The sequence below is a fragment of the Lathyrus oleraceus genome, chromosome 5 (assembly GCF_024323335.1).
Source record: "Lathyrus oleraceus cultivar Zhongwan6 chromosome 5, CAAS_Psat_ZW6_1.0, whole genome shotgun sequence".
Lineage (NCBI taxonomy): Eukaryota > Viridiplantae > Streptophyta > Magnoliopsida > Fabales > Fabaceae > Lathyrus > Lathyrus oleraceus.
Window position 1 is genome coordinate 530,772,372 of NC_066583.1, and position 22,140 is coordinate 530,794,511.

General features: G+C 35.4%; 1 long non-coding RNA gene across 1 annotated transcript; it reads right to left on the minus strand.

The window, feature by feature from the left end:
• Window positions 1-10,410: 10,410 nt before the first annotated feature.
• LOC127086119 (uncharacterized) lies at window positions 10,411-11,220 on the minus strand. The gene is made up of 2 exons (XR_007789398.1): window positions 10,948-11,220; window positions 10,411-10,796 (listed from the first exon to the last, which is right to left on the minus strand). It is a non-coding gene; the product is annotated as an uncharacterized LOC127086119 (long non-coding RNA).
• Window positions 11,221-22,140: the final 10,920 nt, after the last annotated feature.

Genomic DNA, 22,140 nt, shown 5'->3' on the forward strand with positions numbered 1-22,140 from the left:
GTCAGGTTTATCCTTTGAGAGTGAAGGGTTTTCAATGGGGGATCAAAGCTGGCACAATGGTGTCTTATTTTTGAGCAATTGAAGCTTTATATATAGCTAAATCATGTGGTATTTGCACACTCACTTTCACTTTCCAAATTTGGCAAATGTGATGTAATACTGCATGGGCATGCATAGGCCCATGAAATGATGGTTTGAAGTCCATAATTGAAGATCAGATGTGTTGAAGTAGGCTTGGATTGCAAGGCAATTGAACATTGATGCTTGAAGTTTGATTTATGCCAAATGATATCAGCCTGTTTAAGCCATGTGCAACCTATGCATTTCTCATCCAAAATGAATGAATTTGAGCTCTTTGGAAATGTGAGATCAAGAGGAACAACTTTGATGTTCAACATTTTTTCATTTGGAGATTGGAACTTGGAGAAATTTGAGGTGGAAGTTTGGAAAATTTTAACATATCAAAAATTTTCTAAGTGTCAAGCCATATGTCTCAATATTCCACCTTGCTTAACTTTTTATATGAGCTTCAAATGAGAAACGTGTCTTGATCAAAGTTGTAGCTCTCTTAAAGAACTTAAAAATTCTCACCAATTTCATGTCAGTTAGATTTGAAATGATAGAGTTATGCATTTTTGAAGTTTGGAAAAATCACTTGATCAATGGTATAGGTCAAAAGTGACCTATAATGTAGGCTCATATCACATGCTCAAAATATTTGAATTAGCTCCCACTCCAAACATCAAAGTTGAAGTAGACACATTGAGTTTTATCGTGCAACTTGGAAATCTTTCATCTTATAAAAATTGAGCAAGTTATGGCCTTGGGAAGTTGACTTTCAAATTAGGGTTTGGACAAAATGACCTATAATGTTTCAACATAGAAAATGATTTTCCAAGAAAAACTAGCTCTAGGTATTATAATGAAAGTTGTTTTTAATGTCATTTAGAGTATGTTTTCTCTTGGGATCATTTTCATATAGTGAAAATTGTAGGAGATAGGGTCTAGGGAGACACAATTTTGATTAGATGAATTCATCTGGCCAACCACCATCAACCAACTTGCTAATTTCCAATTCTCTTGACTTTCTTGGCTCATGGTATATCATATATGCATAAGATGATGAATTTTGAAGTGTCGCTTCATAAATTTGATCAATTGGTGAGATAGCTTATTGGAGAAGTTACTCAAGATACCTAGTCAAACTAGGGTTTCCAAGGCAAATCACCCTTAAACTTTTGAAGAAAACGTTATCAATATAACATGTAGAGATCAATGGGACTCATATATGATGATCATAACCATTCTTGAATCAATTCATGCTTGTGCTCTTTGTTGTTGAGGGTCTCAAACCCTAGATGTGGACTTGATGAATCAATGAGATCATGCCCTACCTAAAAGAGTTAGACTAATACAAAGACATATTTTTGGTATTTTGATTAGTGAAATGGTAAAATATAAGTATGATATAATCATAAAGTTCTTGGTGATCTCTCCCAAAGCAAATCCAATGAAGGAGGGGTGAGGAGGATGCCAAGATATGATCCCAATGCTAATGCTTATGATGAAATTGCATGAGGGATCTTAGGGTCAAAATTGGGGTATTACACATACATGAAGGGTCTTTCGGAACACACGCAAATGGGCATGCAATGGCGAAGAAGATCCTAAGGGCAGGTTACTACTGGTTAACGATGGAAGCCGACTGTTATCATTACACCAGAGCATGCTACAAATGCCAAATCTATGCTGACAAAGTACATGTACCGCCTACCCCGCTAAATGTTATAGCATCACCTTGGCCATTCTCTATGTGGGGCATCGACATGATCGGGATGATAGAACCCAAAGCGTCTAATGGACATAGATTTATCTTGGTGGCCATAGACTACTTCACCAAATGGGTTGAAGCGGCATCTTACGCAAATGTCACGAAGCATGTAGTCGCCAGTTTCTTAAAAAACAATATCATATGTCGATACGGGATTTCCAAAAAAAATCATCACTGATAACGGGTCCAATCTCAACAACAAGACCATGGAGGAGTTATGCACAACATTCAAGATTGAGCAACATAACTCATCACCATATCGGCCTAAGATGAATGGGGTTGTTGAGGCTGCGAACAAAAATATCAAGAAAATCATCCAGAAGATGGTAGTTATGTACAGGGATTGGCATGAGATGCTACCTTTTGCGTTACACGGTTATCGTACATCAGTACGAACTTCGACAGGGGTAACTCCTTATTCCTTGGTATATGGCATGGAAGCAATCCTCCCTATAGAAGTGGAAATTCCTTCGATGAGGGTCTTAATGTGTAGCGGGGTATTCGTTACCATTAGAGATATTGACTAAATCTAAGGTAAACCATACAAGTCGAGTCGCCACTGGACTTCTATTTATCCAAAGGAATGGTTAGAAAGCGAACAAAAACCTAAAAGTTTTATCGAATCAAAAACTAGTAAAAATGTCAGAGATCGGGGTAAGGGGGTTGGTTATGCAATGGGAAGGTTTTAAGCACCCAAAACATCCTAGGTATTCCTAGGGAGCCCTTTTCATCTTTTGTTGCAAGGTTGGTATTTTGTGAAAATTTGTTTGTGCAAACATGATTGAAGAGATGAGAAGAGAATATATAAGTTATTTACATTTTGTGTTTGGATGGATGAACTCATTGTCTACGTACCATCTTAAAAAATATTAGGATCAAAACCTTTTAGTTCGGGGTAAAAATCTCAAAACAAGTTGGTGAATTGATTGGTCCAAAAGCCTTAAGGTCTTTTGTTATCCAAGGGAGAAAACTCAACCTAAAACCACAAATCCACCATGTGAGGATAGCTTCAACATGCCAGTGAGGGGTTAACCCTATAATAAGCATGGAAGACTCATTGTCCATCACTAAGGATATAGGTGAGTATTACATCTACCTCAAGGATAACTCAAACCTAATAGCTAAAGGTTATGAAAAAAGTTTTGGTTAAGGAAGTGGTCATTGAAACCACAAAAGTATTTGAATGGGTTATATTTACTAATGAAAAGTATTTACAAAATATGGTCAAAATAGATTTAAAGGTTCAATTCAAAATAAGTGTTATGAAAAGAAAGTTTGAAAATCAAAAGCATAAGGCTTAGGTTTCTAATGTTGGAAAAGAAATGTTAAATGTTTACACAAAAGTTTTGGCTTGGGTTAGAGTGGAGGGAAGAAGAAGAATGGCTAAAGTCCTAATCATACAAGAGATGAGGGATAAGAAATAAGACCACAAATGGAGTTACTCCCTTGAGATCATATTGATGATCCAAGTAGCTCCCATCCTTTGGAATATGCAAGCAAAGTAATAGTAAGCTCAAGCAATCAACATAATCAAACAAGCTATTTGAAAGTTCCTCAATGGCTCTTAGATCTCTCTCTCTTAGAAGCTCATGGCAATGGTTCCTCTCTTAGGCTCAATGTTGGAATCCCTAGCACAAGAACACACACATTAAAAAGTTCTATCAAACAAACCACGAGTGAACAAGAAGGAGTTTAGAAAGTGGTCTCTTCAAAGTTCTCTTTAGCATTTATATCATTCTAATGGCCCAATGCCTAGTTTCTCTTTGACTTTTATAGCACTCTAAAGGCCCAATGCCTAGTTGCTCTTTGACTCCAAATTTGCATAGGGAAAATCCTAAAGTCTAAGTCCATTTGTCCATTTCTTTGCATTTGGTCCACAACAATCAAAACAAAACACAAGCACAAGGATATATACACAATTATGTACTCAAGTGAGTAAAAGGCAAATTGCATTAACATAAACATGTGCTCAAATGAGCAAAGGGAAAAGCAAATGAATAATATGTACAAGAATTTTTAAAAGTCAGAAACTTTTTTATATCAATTAAAAATGCATAAAAATAACCTAATTGAACTAAAATCCCAAATAAATCTCAAATCAATTAATAACTTGATGAGAATATTTTTCATAGATCTATCATCATTCAAAGAGGTTGGAAAATATTTTTGCATTTTTTGGATATCAAAAACTAATTAAAATGAATAAAAAATAAGCAGAAAAGAGAAAATTCCAAAAAATATCAAATGATAAAATAAAAAATATTAAAAATCATTTGTAGAAACTAGAAATTAAAAGAGAAATAAAGCAATTGGTCTCACATTTTTTGGACCAATAATGAATGAGATATGAATTTTTGAAAAGGAAATAGAATAAAAGAAATAAAAGGAAATTAAAATCAGAATTTAAAATGATGGAAAAGCATGGACCGTCTGATGCACTTTCATTAATTGACGTGGATCATCACGTGGCCAGGAAGCGCACGCTCACCATACACCCTAGTCAACTGAATCACATAGTGCATTAAAATAAGTCATAATGTTGGACAACCTGGATTAAATCTGGAAACGTAAATGGATGACTCAGATTAAATCTGGAGACCAGACGGTGGCCAGCGCCACCGTCTTCTCCGGCCAGCTCCAGCGAAGGTTCAAATTTACAGAGAAATAAATGTTAACCAAAATGCACGATCTAGGTACCAAACAAAAGGTGGAGTGATGTACATCACTCCTGTACCAACCAAATTCACTCTAGATTCCTATTGAGAGAGAAATCAGAGGTTGAATTTCATGGAGTTCAACTGAAACTTGTTGTATTTTGAAAATTAATTGCTCAAGAATGTTGCCTCTATGTAGAGGACTTCAGATCACACAACAACAGCAAGAAATAACCAATATATGAGTAGATTTGAAGGATTTAAAATCAGAAGTAAACCTCTGATTTGCAGAGCTTGGATTCACAATTCCTTGGTGCTAAAGCTTGCAGTTCACTCTATGGATGAAGGAGAAGAAGGCTAAGGAACTTTAGATCTAAGAAAACAGTCGAGGAAACTGAATTCTAGATTTGAAAATTGAGAGAAAAATTGGTGAGTTCCTTTGGTGTGGGTGAGGATTCAATTGCACAGCATTTAGGGCGCCTTCAGGTTAGTGAAATGAAGCTCATGTGTAATGTATTTATAGGCAAGGCAATGCTGAATGCATGATTTCAAGTTTGCATGAATGGAAAGGGCCTCCATGCATGGGCCTGTACAGGCGCATGGAGGGCCCAATTCCACTTGGTTTTGGCAGTTGATCATCATCATGTACAAATTGGACGTGCAGATTGTGTGTTAATGGATCATGCAATGCAAATTTAATGATTTTCCAAAATGTGCCATAATGTTCAAGCCTTCGAGAATACCATGTCCAAACTTGAAATGTAACCTTATGAGTAATGGTTGGAAGGCTTGTTGCATAAGGAACAAATTTCATGTTGATCAAAACTCCATTTGGGCCTTGGAAATTAATGAAAATTGAACTTGAAGTGTAAGGTGCAAAACATGGATATGTGGGATTTTCAAAATTGGCCAAAGTTCAAGTCCTTCTGTCTCAATGATGCAAGCTCCAAATGATAAAATATTCAACAAGAAAGTTGTAGATATTTTCAAGGCAATCAATTTGGACTTAAAGTTTGAATCATTTGGATTTTTGATGAACCCGTTATGGGCACTTGAAGTTGGACTTTTTCACATTTCAATGCATTTGGTCCAAAGTGACCTATAATGTTTTGCATTATCACATGTATTTCTTTTGAGATTTTGAGATTTTTCTCAACATAAAATTTGAATTATACACATTAATATTTCAAATGCATTAAGTTTCACCTCAAAATCATGAAAAATGAAGGAGTTATGTCCTTGGGAAGTTGACCCAAAATTAGGGTTTCAGTCAAAATGACCTATAATGTCTTGGAATGGATGATGACGTTCCAAGCATCAAATAAAATTTTGAGGAACATGAAAGTTGGTCATATGGTTCCTAAGAATATTTTTTCTATTGGGGTAATCTCCATTTGACAAACACATAAAAAGTTAGGTCTTAGTGCATTTCAAAATAGTCAGATGAATTAACTGATCAACTTCTCAAGTCCAAAACTCATATCTTGACGATTTGATGAGTGAGGGCACTCAAATAAGTCCAAATATGCATGGAATGATGAATTAAAGAACTTCCCTTGATTACATTTGATCATGGGTTGAGGTTGCTTCATGAGCAAGGCACAGTTGATGAACAGATGAATTAGGGTTTCCTTGGGAAACAAGCCTCAAACCCCTTTGATTTTATTTGATCAAAATGATGAATTGAGATACTTTGGAGGCATATTTGATGGATGAGAGCTTTGAGAACCATTTCCATGCTTGCTTTCATCTTCCCTTGGCCATATCAATGTATATAGGATCTCCTAGAAGCTTTTGGCCTTGTAACTGCTCAAGCTGCAAACAAAAGATGTTAGTGACATATTTTTGTGCTTTTGGTTAGTGGATAAGAATGAGAAAAGCAATAATATATAATTAAAGCATGCTTGGTGATCTTAAACCAGCTCACAAGAGATCCCACCCAAAGGCAAAGGGAACCAAAATGCTTATGATCCTTGAGGTTTTGTAAATGCAATGCTATAATGCCATGAGGGATCTTATGGTCAAAATTAGGGTCTTACATAATGGAGGCTGAGTTAGATGAAGCGGAATGGGTTCAATCAAGGTTCGGTGAGCTCAACCTTATTGAGGAGAAACGCTTGAAGGCGATGTGTCACGGTCAACTCTATCAGAGGCGGCTTAAGAGGGCATTCGACAAAAAAGTATGCCCTAGGGTATTCCAAGGGGGAGATTTCGTACTGAAGAAGATCTTGCCCATTCACAAGGATTCCAGGGGGAAATGGACACCAAATTATGAAAGTCCATTTGCGGTGGTTAGAGCCTTTTCCGAAGGCGCTCTAATCCTGACGATTATGGACGGTGATGAATTGCCACTTCCCACCAATGCTGATGTTGTTAAAAAGTACTTTGCCTAGAAAAGTGGAATAATAAAAGCCTCTAAGTTGAAAACCTAAAAGGGAGATTTAGGAAAAAATGGTTATCCCGGTGGATCGAAGACCCGAAAGGCGATCCAGGAAAAAATTAGGGATAAAAAATAATAAAATTGACCCGCTGAGTTGAAAACCCGAAAGGGCGGCTCAAGCAAAAATGGGTATCCTGGTGGATCGAAAACCCATAAGGGTGATCCAGGAAAAAGTTAAGGATAAATTCCAAGGCAAAGAACTGTACTCTCAGGCATCTAACATATCCCTCGAAGACAAAGAATCAATCTACCTGACCTTTGCAAAAGTGAAGTACTCGGACTATCAAAGACATAAGGATCATAGCAGTGTGGAGACTCAATAGGAACTCAATTTTATTTCTGTTTTGTTTCTATGCACATCCATTACCTCATTAAGGAATTGCATCTTTATGTACAATCGCCCATTCAAGGGTCAGATCAATAAAGGAGAAATTTTCTCGACAAAAGTTGTGCCCAAATTATTTTGTATTTTATCTGTTTGCTTGCAAAGCACCTTTATTTTTAATAAATATCACTCTCAAAGATTTTGGAGAAAATAAAAACACATAATTGAATGAAGTGATAAAATTGCTCTTAGTAAAAGGGTAAACCTCATAGCTTCCAAGTTTGTTCTTGTTTTCATTAGAGGTGTAAGACCGCTTGCAGGCACCTATGTCCGTTCCAATTGCTAATCAAACGCCTCTCATAGATGTCCTCATGGTATAGCCAGACCTCGACAAGTCTCTAGTGCATTTCTAGCGAAAAAATCATGGTTGAAGTATCGCATGTTGGAAAAGTCTGAATCCTTCAAGTGGCTTGGGGCAACCCAAGTATACTCCCAAAATTACCCAGCAGGGCATCAAATCTTGATATCCCTCATAACAAAAGTCCACACTATTGGCATCATCACCAAAGCAAAAACGCCTTAACCGGGGCATATCTCAATTACCCATTTGCATGCCCACATACATCACATGCGCCATATGCATCAATTACATATGTAATCTTCCTACCAAAATAGGAAAATTCACCAAGAAATAATCATACCAATCATAGACATACATATGCATAGCCTTATACAATTTGAGTTCCTATATGCACAGCTAAATATCCCCAGCAATTGCATGTTCGCATATATCGCATGCATAATTTCATACATGGTGTTTCCATCCAAAATGGAACATCATACAAAAAGCATAACATAATTCAGGATCCGGGATCAATCATATATATCCCATATTTTCCTCATTTAATTCGACATGATGACTACCCTGCATGCGCTCATGGAATTATTTCCTCGCCAATCATTTGTCAACTTTATGAGTAATAATAATATTCCCCTAGCATCTTTGCTACCACTGATCCCCAAGTAGTAGGTTACTTTAAAAATTCTCTTATGAGTTGTTCCCCTGCAGAACATTCCTAGTAAATCTCTCCCCAAAAGGAGTCTTTTCTGAAAATATTTACACCAACAGACGAATATCTGAGATACTGCTTCATTTATACGGAGAATCTCAGTTGTTTGTTTGAGATGTTGCTTCATCAATATGAAGAGTCTCATTCCTATTTTCTTTTAAGATACTGCTCTAGTATCCTTTAAGAGTCTTAGATTCAATTAAGACATCATTCCTTTGGTCTGGAATATCTTAATTCTATCAGATAAGATGCTACTTTGACTCGATACAGAGAATCTCATTTTTTGTTGTTTGAGATGCTGCTTCATCAATATGAAGAGTCTCATTCCAGACTTTTTTAGAGATACTTCTCTGGTATCCTCGAAGAGTCTTAGATTCAATTAAGACATCATTCCTTTGGTCTGGAATTACTTAATTCTATCAGATAAGATGTTGCTTCGACTCGATACGGAGAATCTCATTTTTTGCTGTTTGAGATGCTGCTTCATCAATATGAAGAGTCTCATTCCAGATTTTTTTAGAGATATTGCTCTAGTATCCTAGAAGAGTCTTAGATTCAATTAAGACATCATTACTTTGGTCTGGAATATCTTAATTCTATCAGATAAGATGCTGCTTCGACTCGATACAAAGAATCTCATTTTTGCTGTTTGAGATGCTGCTTCATCAATATGAAGAGTCTCATTCCAGATATTTTTAGAGATACTTCTCTAGTATCCTTGAAGAGTCTTGGATTCAATTAAGACATCATTCCTTTGTCTAGAATATCTTAATTCTATCAGATAAGATGTTGCTTCGACTCGATATAGAGAATCTCATTTTTATTGTTTGTGATGTTGCTTCATCAATATGAAGAGTCTCATTCTAGATTTTTTAGAGATACTGCTCTAGTATCCTCGAAGAGTCTTAGATTCAATTAAGACATCATTCCTTTGGTCTGGGATATCTTAATTCTATCAGATAAGATGTTGCTTCGATACGATATAGAGAATCTCATCTTTGCTGTTTGAGATACTGCTTCCTTAATATGAAGAGTCTCACTCATTTTCAAGATATTGTTCTGCTAATTTTCAGAAATTCTTGGGTACAGTTGAGGTATCATTCCATTTTTGGAAAATCTCGATTGTGACATCCAAGATACTGTTCTGACAATTCCCATAGGGTCTTGATTGTTTCATTTTACCTCCTAAAAATATGTCTTACCATATTTCTCGCTGCATTTTTGTTCTGCATTTCTTCCTTGCATTTCAAAGGACAAATTTCGGGTCTTTTTTGTATTTAATTATCTTCCACCACAAATGTACGAAGACTGATGTCATTCATACCTTCTGGTTCAAGGTAATTAAATAGGGGCAGCTGTCATACCCCAATTTCGTTTGGGCAATTTTTGAAAAAAAACAACTTTCGTTAAAACATTCCTAACCCAAAAGCATGATACATGGACTCACAATGTAGGGATCCTTACTGGATCGAAGCTCTTAATCTCTTGATTTATAATGTTGGTGAATTTTCTCGTTTGCGTGGAAAACCATTTATCTTGAGGCATTTGATCAAGCATGATCATGCCTTGACATGTTGAGGCTTATCACATGTGTGGTTGACCATGATATCCATTTGACTTCATACCTCACTTCATTCTGGAATACCTACCTATTCAAGACCAGTCAATGATTCTTGTTACTTGTTTGCCAGTGTTGATTCAGTGATATATTTGTCCGCTCATCTCCTCCAAACATGGTGCAATTCGATTCAAAGGCTTGTTACCATTTGGACCCGAAAAATCCTTTACATGTTTGTGTCGTAGTCTTTTTCCCCAATCAATTTCAATTTTAAAGTTGTTTTCGTAGTTCCAATTAAGTTGGTTCCCGATCAATTTCAGTTGCGAATTTATTCTTGAAGTCCCAATTAATTTGGTTCAAAATCAATTTTGGATACTAAATTTGATTTTTTGAGGTTTAAGTTTAATTTGGAGAAGTTATTGCATTGCTTGTCAAAATAGCTTTAAAAAACATCATTCTTTATTATTATCATTCCCGATTTGACTTTAGAAGTTCTTAAGAAACATAAAGTTATTTCATGCATGGGCCATGATTTGTTTCTAAATATAACTCATCCATTTGGTCATTATTAGGATAATAAGTTTACAATTCACAGAAAATAAGATCTGGCCTAAGTTTGTTACCCAACTTCCAAATTCACTTTAAGGAAGGCCCAAAACTAACATCCAGGAGGGAGAAGTTAAAGCCAAAAATGTCCAAAGGCACATGTTGCCATCAAAATTACAAGCAATGATTAAGATTACGAACATATGTTTTTCTCATAAGCCAAGCTAATGTTTTAATCTTGCTACATCCTAATCAACACCGTGCTAATAGGGTTCAAGCGGAGAGAGTGAGCTATGATATGGAAGCGTCCATCTTTGGTCTTCCTCTGCTATATTTCACTTTCGTTCGGGTGTGCCTCCATGTGATGATTAACTACAATGTTCCAAAATAAGGTCAAAATTAAGATAAGTATTAGATAGTTACATCATTTCTTTTAAATAAAATCCTAATCCAAAAACAAGATAATCCTAATTTAATCCAAAATGTATTTGGGGACCACAAAGTAAACAAGGTACTATTCTACCAAGATTTCTCGCCAACAAGAAGTAGTGGCAACGCCACTCAAAACAACTTCCATAGAATTAGGGATGCGCAGAAATCCCTAACGGATTTAGTACTATCTTCAAAATACAGCTCACCAATTCTTATCCTAAAAAGAAATTCTCCTATAAAAAGGAGGCGGAAATAACGAATCAGAGAGGATTGGAGACCCTACAAAAATGTTGTCGAGTTCAATCCCAAACACCTCACACAAAGCTTGAAAGCCCTAAGTTATTCAAAGTTTCAGATTGAAACTTTGAAGTAACCAAGCTAAAACGCCGAACACGAAGAAGGTGAAGGAGAGATTTAAGGAAAAGGAGGAAACTTATCTGAATCGCGTCGGAGAAAGCATCATCGCTGGACCAGGTCCGATTGAGTTGTCTTCTTCTCCCTCCTTTGCTTGAAATCTACATACCATCTCATTCGCCTTTCCAAACTGAGTAAAAAACCCTTGATATTTTCTTTAAATTGCAACTGTGGAGGTTTTAATTTCGAAATTAGAGTTTACTGTTTGAACTGTTTTTTGTTGTTGATTTGTTGGTTATGAGGAGTGTATGGTTTTGTTTGGTCGCGTTGAATGCCGCTTCGATTGAGGGTTGAGGTTTTTGTTTCACTTTGAGGGCCGATCCGGTTGTTTGAGAGAGATTTAGGGAAAGTTAAGGTCGGATTTGGATTCTCCGGCCAAAACAAGAAAGGGTTGGTGTTGGTGTCATGTTGTTTTGGGGTGGTGTTGGCCGGAGAAGAAAGTGGCGCCGTCGCCGGCGGCCGGCCACCACCGTCTTCTCCGGTGGGCGCTCGTCTTCACTGACCAAAATTTGTAGAGCGTGACAGAGATTTTTGAAATGAGGAGAGAGATTTAAGTGTATCAAATGAACTTTCTCTCTCTCAAAAGTCGTTTTATGCATTGGTGACCTTAACGTGCATGGAGGCCAAGTGGCCTTCCCTGAGTGCGCCACGCGCGGTTGACTGTTGGGTTAACCAGGGGATCCCATGCGGACCCCCCCACCGTATGACGGTGTTCCCTCGTTGACCACCTGTTTGATCTGTTGACTAGGTCAAATCTTTGGATCTGACGGTCAGTTTTTGTCGTCCTTAGTCAACAGGGTTGACCAGGAAAGCTTTGGACTGTCTCTTGGGGGTGGGCCTCCGGTTTGGGCCCGAGTGCAATTTAACTCCTGTACCCCTTTTGTGCTAGCTGTGAGCGCCCTTTTTGGGCTAGAAGGCCCACGTTTTTTTTGTTGTTGATTATCCATATTTCTTTGTTTTTTTGTGTGTATACAAATTTGTTTTATTTAAATTGAAAACTTTATTACTTAACCAATTAATATTTTGTTTAATTAATTAATATCTTACTTAATATATTTTTTTATTTTTACCATTTAAATTAGTTAATTATTATTTTTATTATGGGGCTTGCTTGAGTTATTAGCTTACACTTGCTCGATTAATTTGTTTATACAAATTTATGTTTCACCCAAAAATTGTGCATCGCGTTTTATTTTCATGATGACGTCCACTTGTTGACTAAGTCAAATATTTACTAAACCATTTAAAGAAATCAAATAATTTTCGATTCAATATTGAGTCCATTTTCAAATACCCATGTAAGTCGATCGCTTTTGAGCATCGCCATCAACCTCACATAGCTTACTCTTGGGCTTTCTTACAATGAGACCTATTCGATTTTAATTAATCGAGTAGATGATTGATACACTAAAATAATATAATTTATCCACCAATGCAAATTTCAAACCTCGATCCCACATCGAGTATTTTCATTCAAAGTCAATTAAAATACTTAATCACAATTAAATACCATTTCATTTGGGAATGAAAAGAGGGATGGTTTTGAGTTTTCAACTCCTCTCCTCGATTATTTGAATACGAGTTCTCTTACTCGGTTAGTCAAATAATTTTCATTTCTATCCACCTAAATACAATCAAAATGGATTATTTTTATGATAGCGAAACGGAAAGGGAGATGGTTTTAAGCCTTTAACTCCTCCCCTCGATTGTTTGAATACGAGTTTTCTTACTCGGTCAGTTAGACACTCGTCATTTCTTTACAAACTCCTAAATTCGATTAAATCAAAACATTCTTATAATAAGTTAAATGAAAAGGGAGATGACTTTGAGCCTTCAACTTCTCTCCTCAATTGTTTGAATACGAGTTCTCTTACTAGGTTAGTCGAATAATTGTCGTTTTTTCCATAAATTAATAAATTAATCAAATCATTTTCATAATAAATTACACGAAAAGGGATATGGTCTTGAGTATTCGACTCCTATCCTCAAATGTTTGGATATGAGTTGCCTTACTCATCCATTCGAGCACTTGTCGTTTATCTAAAATGCACCAACCATACATAAACCTATTTTCATAACTACTCAGATGAAACAGAAAGTGGTCTAGAGTCTTCTATACCTTTTCCCAACTATTAGGATACGATTTGTCTTACTCAACTATCCGAGTATTCGTCATCCATTCAAAAACACCTTAACTATTATTAAATCCTTTTATAATTATGGATGAAAAGGGAGATGGTCTAGAGCCTTCGATTCCTCTCCTCGACTATTAGGATACGAGTTGTCTTACTCGACAATCTGAGTAATCGTCATCCAACAAAAATATCTCAACACATTAAATACATTCTCCTCACCCTCGTGCGATCGAAACCAATCAAACAAAACATCTAACATATTAATCCAACTTGTCACCCTTGTGTGATTAAGACTCTTTTCAGAAAGAACATCATTTAAATCCCTTCTAACGCGCATAATAAACTAATGCTTAAGCCTCCGCCGAGAGTAGACAAGCCGACGTTTAGCCTTTAGAAAACGATCTAAACATATGTTCACTAAAAGACACCAACCAATCGTAGTTCCCCGAACCACGAATGCTCTGATTTCCTTATTGCACCATAAGGATACGTAGGCACGAGATTGCGAGATCTTGGCGAGCACACTAATAAAAAACCTCCTTATTCCCCCTTCCGAGGCTTCCATCCATTTATTTTCAATATTTTTATCACTCAAAGAAAACAAACAACACTAATTAACACTCAAATCGCAAATTAAACTAAAAGGTTCCCATTGAGTACAACGGACGTGAGGGGTGTTAATACCGTCCCCTTGCGTAATCAACTCCCGAACCCGAATATGGTTATGACGACCATAATTCCATTTTTCAAAGGTTTTATCGATATTTTCCTATTCCTTCATTGGGATAAATAAAGTTCGGTGGCGACTCTGTTCGAACTAATTTTTTCCGCGACCATCGCGAGGGATCATATTTTTTGAGATGCCACGGGAGGAACATGAATCTTATCTGCATAAATTTGACACTTGTGGCATTTCTTCACAAACTTGTAACAGTCAAATTCCATTGTCAGTGAATAGTAACCTGCTCTCAACATCTTCTTAGCCATAGCATGTCCATTAAAATGAGTACCAAAGGAACCTTCATAGACTTCAGTCATTAATAAGTCTGCTTCGCGTCTATCCACGCATCTGAGCAAAACCATATTGAAGTTTCTCTTGTAAAGCACATCACCATTTAGGTAGAAGTTGGCAGCTAATCTCCTCAAAGTCTTCTTATCTTTCAAAGATGCCCCAGGCGGGTAAATCTGACTTTGGAGAAAACACTTGATATCAAAATACCATGGCTTTTCATCTCTGACTTCATCAACAGCAAACACATGAGTTGGCCTATCAAGACGCATCATATTCAAATTGGGAACTTCATTCCATAATTTCACCACAAGGTTGCAAGAGCATCTGCCATCCGGTTTTCATCTCGAGAGATATGATGAAACTCAACCTTTGTAAAGAAAGTTGAAATCCTCCTCGCATAATCTCTATACGATATCAAACCGGGTTAATTCATCTCCCATTCACCTTTGATCTGATTCACAACCAAAACAGAATCTCCATAGACGTCCAAATATTTGACTCTGAGATCAATGGCCTCCTCAAGCCCCATAATGCAAGCTTCATACTCAGCCATGTTGTTTGTACACTTGAAAGTCAATCTAGCTGTAAACGGAAAATGAGTGCCTTGAGGAGTAATAACCACTTCCCCCATACCATTACTGTACTGATTAACAACTCCATCAAATACCATGCCCCAACGGGAACCAGGTTCTGGCCCTTCTTCAAGCAATGGTTCATCATAATCTTTCCTTTTTAAGTACAAGATCTCTTCATCAGGAAAATCATACTGCACTGACTGATAATCTTTAATCGGTTGGTGAGCCAAATGGTTAGCCAAGACACTACCTTTAATATCTTTTTGAGATCGGTATTCAATATCATACTCAGATAACAACATCTGCCAACGGGCAATCCTCCCAGCTAAAGCAGGCTTCTAAAAAATGTACTTGATTGGATCTGTCGCGGCGCGAAAAATACCCGAGCGTAAGGAACGCTCAAAATATAAACAAAACAGAGTCGCCACCGAACTTTATTTATTCCCAAAGAGGGAAAGGGGAAATATCGATAAAACCCACAAAAATCAAAAAGAAATGGTCGTCGCAACCAAATCGGGTTCGGGAGTCGGTTATGCAAGGGGAAGGTATTAGCACCCCTTGCATCCATCGTACTCGATGGGACCCATTTAGTTAGTTTCGTGTTAGAGTGTTAGCGTGATACAGTTTGTGAACTTCTACTTATCGAGTGAGAAAAGAGAAAGAAAGAAAGGAAAGCCTTAAGGTTTTTTAATATTAATGTGCCTGACAAGATTTCGCAATCCTGCTCCTACGTATCTCCAGGTGCTATGAAGAACTCAAGGCATACGTAGTTCTACCCAAAGAGAACTACTAGATGGATTGCTTTTAAAGAGAGTGATGCTTGGATCACATTTGAGCGATTAAACCTTTACTTGCTGCTCACTCTTGGAGGCTGAAGTCTTTGTTTGTTTCGCATCAAAAATGGATGTTGCATACTCTTTTCTGAAAATGTTTTTGGGGTCGCACGAGGGCGGAAAATAACTTTGATGAGTTTGAGTTGATTTTAAGTGGAGACAGGCATCCAAGCAGGGAGCTCTACTGCAGTACTCGAATGCCCGAAAAAGGAAGACGCCTAAGCCCAATCACCCTCTTTTCATCCAAAATTTTATTACGAAAATGTGTGGCAAATTAGGTCAAAGTTCATTAACGGAAGACGATTAGTCAGACAGAGAGCTCTACAGCAGTGTCCAAATAATCGGGAAAGAGAAGGTCGATACCCAATCAATCTTTTTCTTCTATAAGAGAAATGACCTAATTCTAGTAATTATTGTATTTTTAATATGGAAGACGAATGTTTGAACATTGAGCTCTACAGCAGTATCCTAACATTCGAAACAGAGAAAGTCTAAACTTAATCAGTTTCTTCCATTTTTATTGTGAAAAGATTTTAAAAACAGGTGGACGACTTGACGTTGGATCAAGTGTCAGAAGCTGACTTTATAAAAATAATTTGGATGTGGCGGGGGTAATAAAATTATTTACATGTGTGATATGACATGGATTACCTAATTAATATAAATGCATTAAAATCAATTAAACAAATAATCAACTCAAATCCATTTAGAAATCAAGCAAATAATTAATTAAATTACAATCATCTTAATCAAATAATAAATATTAATCAATTATTAATAAAATAATAAAACTAATCAAAAATAAAAATAAAATATTAATCATAAGAGAAAGTACATCATAACATGGGGTATAAGTCAATATAAGAAAAGAGGATCCAAAAGCCAATGTACCCTATCTATATAACCTTTACAATTCATAAAATTAAAAATAAATGAATAAATAAATAAATAAATAATAAATAATTTTGAACATGATAAAGAAACAATGTTAACACCCATGATATATATACACGTATATATATGAAACTCTAAAAGTATATATATGTATGTAATTGCACAGTAAATATATATATATGAAACTTTACTGATAGTATAAAACTAACAATAGCATCTATATATACATATTTAAAACGTTCACTAAAAATGAATCATATATATTATCTACATATAAAACATGAAACTAACAATAGCATATATATATATATATATATATATATTATATATATATATATATATATATATATATATATATATATATATATATATATATATATATATATATATATATATATATTATCTAAAGTTTCATATATATATATATATATATATATATATATATATATATATATATATATATATATATATATATATATATATAAAATAAAAACTCAACTGAATATATAAAGAGGAACACATATATAAAAACTCCAATCGAAACATGGATGTATATATACAATAACTTAGACTGAAAAATAAAAAATTTTGCACATGTAAAATGTCAAACTGAAATAATGCATATCCATATATATAAAATTCAAAGGAAACATTATATATCTATGCATAACAATCTCAACTAAAACATTATATATATAACTCAAACCAAACAAACTTATTAATATATATATTAATTCAACCGAACAAACTTTTAAAATGAACATACAACAACACAACTTAAAAAAAGAAAACAAGGTGAAGAAGTTACCGACGGTGGTAATGACGACGAGTAGCCACGCGGTTGTGTACGGTTTCGTAGCGGCAGTCGACGGTAGAAATTTTGTTGTTGATGTTTAACGTTTGATGTTCGATGGAGTTTGCTAAGAGAAGGTGAGTTACCGATTACAAACGGCGAAGAACATGGTGGCACGAGGGTGGTGGTTGCGCGGAGGATGGTGTGGATGGTGTCACGCAGATGAAACTCAGTGGCTCCTTTCTTTCATTTCTAACATGGTGCTGATGTCTGTTGTTTTTCTCTTTAGAAAGTGAAAATGACAATGAATACAGTAGAAAAAGCAGATCCTGAAACAAGCTTTTTTTAAAACCTTTTAATCCTTCTTTTCTTACCATGAGAGATAAAGATATTTATGGTATGAGAAGGGGAAACGTGGCCTTATGTGGACGACAGAAAAAAGGGAGCCACATGGTAACAATTGAGTGGGGGATCAAAAGATATTTTTTTGATTTTTTTCTTAAATTAATTTTTCTTTAAAAACTAAAAAAACTAAAATATTAATAATTTAAAATAAAAATCGAAAATGCAAAATAAAATAAAAATAAAAATTTGGAAAAATCTAATTAATTCCAACGACATTTTGGTTAAGAATAAAAAATAATCGGATAAAAAATAAATAAAAATCGGGCAAAAAAATGCCCCAAAAAATAAATTGAATGCATCAAACTTATCAATGTGAAATAAACTTCTCAGAAACATACAGGTTTCGATCAAATTTTGAAATAAAAATCAACCGGTTAAAAGGCTCAGACTGATTAAAATATGACTGAAAAAGTAGTCAAAAAAAATAAAATGAGCATGCCAAATTAAAATACACAAATCGTAGATTAATAAAACTGACGTCTACAAGCTCAATTTTGAAATTTTCCGCCCGATAATTCGACGTACAGTTGAGAAACGATTTGACCGGTCTGTCTGTAGATCCGAAAAATTAATTCGAGCGACATTTTAAGTGTTATACGAAACAAAATGCATGTTGTGACAAGTATAAAATGCAAACAACTTTTAAATGCATTGAATTAATGACTGAATAACCATGGATGGACAATTAGATGCAAATGAATCTCTCTTGGACCATTTACTTTTGATTCTCAAATATGAACAAAACTCTACAAAGATCCAGATGATGACAATACTCTTGATTGTCACCCTCTGAACCTCTAAAACAAGATGCAACTAAATGAATGATGCACTGAGATTTGAGAACTCAAATCTTTTGACCTCTCAATCAACAGATGAATGAATGAATATCATCAAGATTAGATAAAACGCCAGAACTCCTGACTTTTCACCTAAATCCTGATGAATGCTTTTAACTGATGAAATACATGATAAAATGGATTGATTTATGCTATGTTGATGTGAGTGAAAAACTCAGGGTAAAATTTAGGGTATGACAGCTGCCCCTATTTAAACATCTTTAACTAGAGGATATGAAGAACTCTTGTCTTCAAATCATCATAGTGAAAGATAGTTTAAATACCAAAACAGACCCAAATTTTGCCCTTTTATGGGAAAGAAAGATATGTTTGCGATTACAGATGAATGCACTGGGTTTTAAGAAATACTCTCGATTTCTTAATTAACCAATGGTAATGCTAATGAATGCAATGATATTTAGGAAATACTCTTGATTTCCTAATTGTCGGGCGATATGTATGTAAATGAAGGTTAAGAAGTACTCTTGACTCCTTAAGCATGAATGCGAATGAATTGAGAAATACTCTTGATTTCTCAACCGTATGAATGACAAATGATATGGATGCTAAGAAGTACTCTCGCCTCCTTAGAGATGAATGAATTAAGAAATACTCTTGATCTCTTAATCATCATATGATTGAATGAAATGCAAATGAATTAAGAAATGCTCTTGATTTCTTAATGATATGTAGGTTAAGAAGTACCCTTGACTTCTTAAATATGAAAGGTATGAGTTAAGAAATACTCTTGATTTCTTAATCATGAATGCAAGTGAAATAAGAAATACTCTTGATTTCTTAGATGATATGCAGGTTAAGTTAAGAAATACTCTTGATTTCTTATCATGAATGTAAATGAACTATGTATGAGTTAAGAAATGCTCTTGATTCCTTAATCATGAATGTAAATGAATTGAGAAATGCTCTTGATTCCTTAATCATGAATGTAAATGAATTGAGAAATGCTCTTGATTCATCATATGATATGAAGATGAGTTAAGAAATACTCTTGATTTCTTAATCATGAATGTAAATGAAATATGTATGAGTTAAAAAATACTCTTGATTTCTTAATCATGAATGTAAATGAATTGAGAAATGCTCTTGATTTCTCAGATGACATGCATATGAGTTAAGAAATACTCTTGATTTCTTAATCATGAATGTAAATGAAATTTTTATGAGTTAAGAAATACTCTTGATTTCTTAATCATAAATGTAAATGAATTGAGAAATGCTCTTGATTTCTTAGATGACATGAAGATGAGTTAAGAAATACTCTTGATTTCTTAATCATGAATGTGAATGAAATATGTATAAGTTAGGAAATACTCTTGATTTCTTAATCATGAAAATGCAGATGAATTAAGAAATACTCTTGATTCCTTAATCATGAATGTAAATGGGAAATGCTCTTGATTTCTCAGATGATATGCAAATGATTGGCGATGAGAGAATCATGTTTAGTTGCTCTTGACTGACATTAGATCTCTAGGATGGATCTGTTATAAGGTAACATGCTCGACTGGTCTTCAGACATTATTCGTTGAAGGCAGACACTCCTGGGGGAATAAATGATCATATTCAACTGCTTTTGGCTAAAGATGTCATATTCAAAACTCTTGGCTGAAACTGATGCATTCAATGACTCTTGGTTGAAGCAAAAACTGTAAAATAAAATAGTGTTCAACTACTCTTGGCTGAAACTACTGCACAAAATAAAATGGTGTCCAACTGCTCTTGGCTGAAACTAATGCATTCAACTGCTGGAAAATAAAATAGTATTCAGCTGCTCTTGGCTAAAACTAAAGCATTCAACTGCTATTGGTTGATGCAAATTGCTGGGAAATAAACAAAATGCTTCCTTTGGGGAATAACCGCATGTTCAGCTGCTCTTGGCTGACAGAAGACTCTTTTGGGGAATGAGAAGATCCCAGAGACATGCTGGGGAGTTCATGAAATTTTGCTGGAGAAAATACAATGTTGGAGAAACTCTGTATGGAGATATCTATTGGGGAAACCAAGCAGAAATTCCGTTGACACCAGATTTCCAATGGGAGAACATCAATCACCTTGTTGGGGAATAAACTTGCCTTGAGAATAATCACTTAAAAATGATTGACTTCTGTAAGTGTTTACTGAAGAAAAGAATTGTTTTACTTTTAAGAAAAAAAAACTCTTGCATCTTGGTTTGCTGAGGATTACACTGAACTTTCTTGAGAGGTTGCTGAATTCGGTTGAGGTTTATGCATGATCTGTTTTTATACATGATATGCAAAATGAATGTGAATGCATGAATATATTAGTTTATGCATTTTGTGGGTATCAAGCTCGGATTCCCCAACACCTTGTCTTGAATAGAACTGACACCATGAAATAATTTTTTTGTTGTAAAAGAAAAACTCTGATTTCAGCTTTTCCGCCAAGCGGGCTTCAATGAGGACTTCTTGCTTCTGGAAGAAAATCCATTTCAAACTTGCCTTAGATTACAATGATCCAGGAAAAGTCCCACGTCTTGTGAACCAGATGCATTATTGTAAACCAACAAAAATTCCTTGTATACTTTCAAAATCAAAACAAATTAAAGTTTTCAAAAGCTTTGTCGTTTCCACTATTTTAATGTTTTTATCTTATCAAAAATAAAAGCGACATTAAGCAGAAAAACAGAAATAATTGGTAAGTCAATGTTCAACTGAACAATTTTTATTTGATGAGAAGAATAACTCATACATGGGGTTCATGAAGATGTAAACCCCTCTAGGAGGAGATTACAGAGAAAGAAAGCAAGTAAACGACAACAAAAATTCAACTGATTTTCCAATGAAATACAACTTTGCTATTTTCCCCTATGTCCTCTAGTCCTCATCACTTTGCTTCTGGAGACGGTAATTGGACTGTTTTCTTCCATCTGAGCTTTGTTGCAGTGTTGACTTGTGTCACTGCAGTATTATGCCTTTGGATATTCCCTAACTTTTGCGTGAACTGCTCCTTAAGAGTTTCAGTTCACCGGGAGATTTTACCCTTTTTTGCTTAAGCCGCCCTTTCGGGTTTTCGACTTACCGGGCTTAATTTTTGTTTATCCCTAATTTTTGCCTGAGCCGCCCTTTCGGGTTTTCAACTCACCGGGATGCTCATTTTTTGCCTAAGTCGCCCTTTCGGGTTTTCAACTTAGCGAGCTTTTATTATCCATATCTTTTTCTTAGGCATAATACTTTCTGACTGCATCAGAATTGACAGGGTGTGTCAACTCTTCTCCGTCCATGTTCGTGAGAACTAAAGCTCCACCAGAGAAAGCTTTCTTCACCACAAATGGTCCTTCATAGTTTGGAATCCACTTGCCACGTGAATCCTTATGGAGGGAGATTATCTTTTTCAAAACTAGTTCAC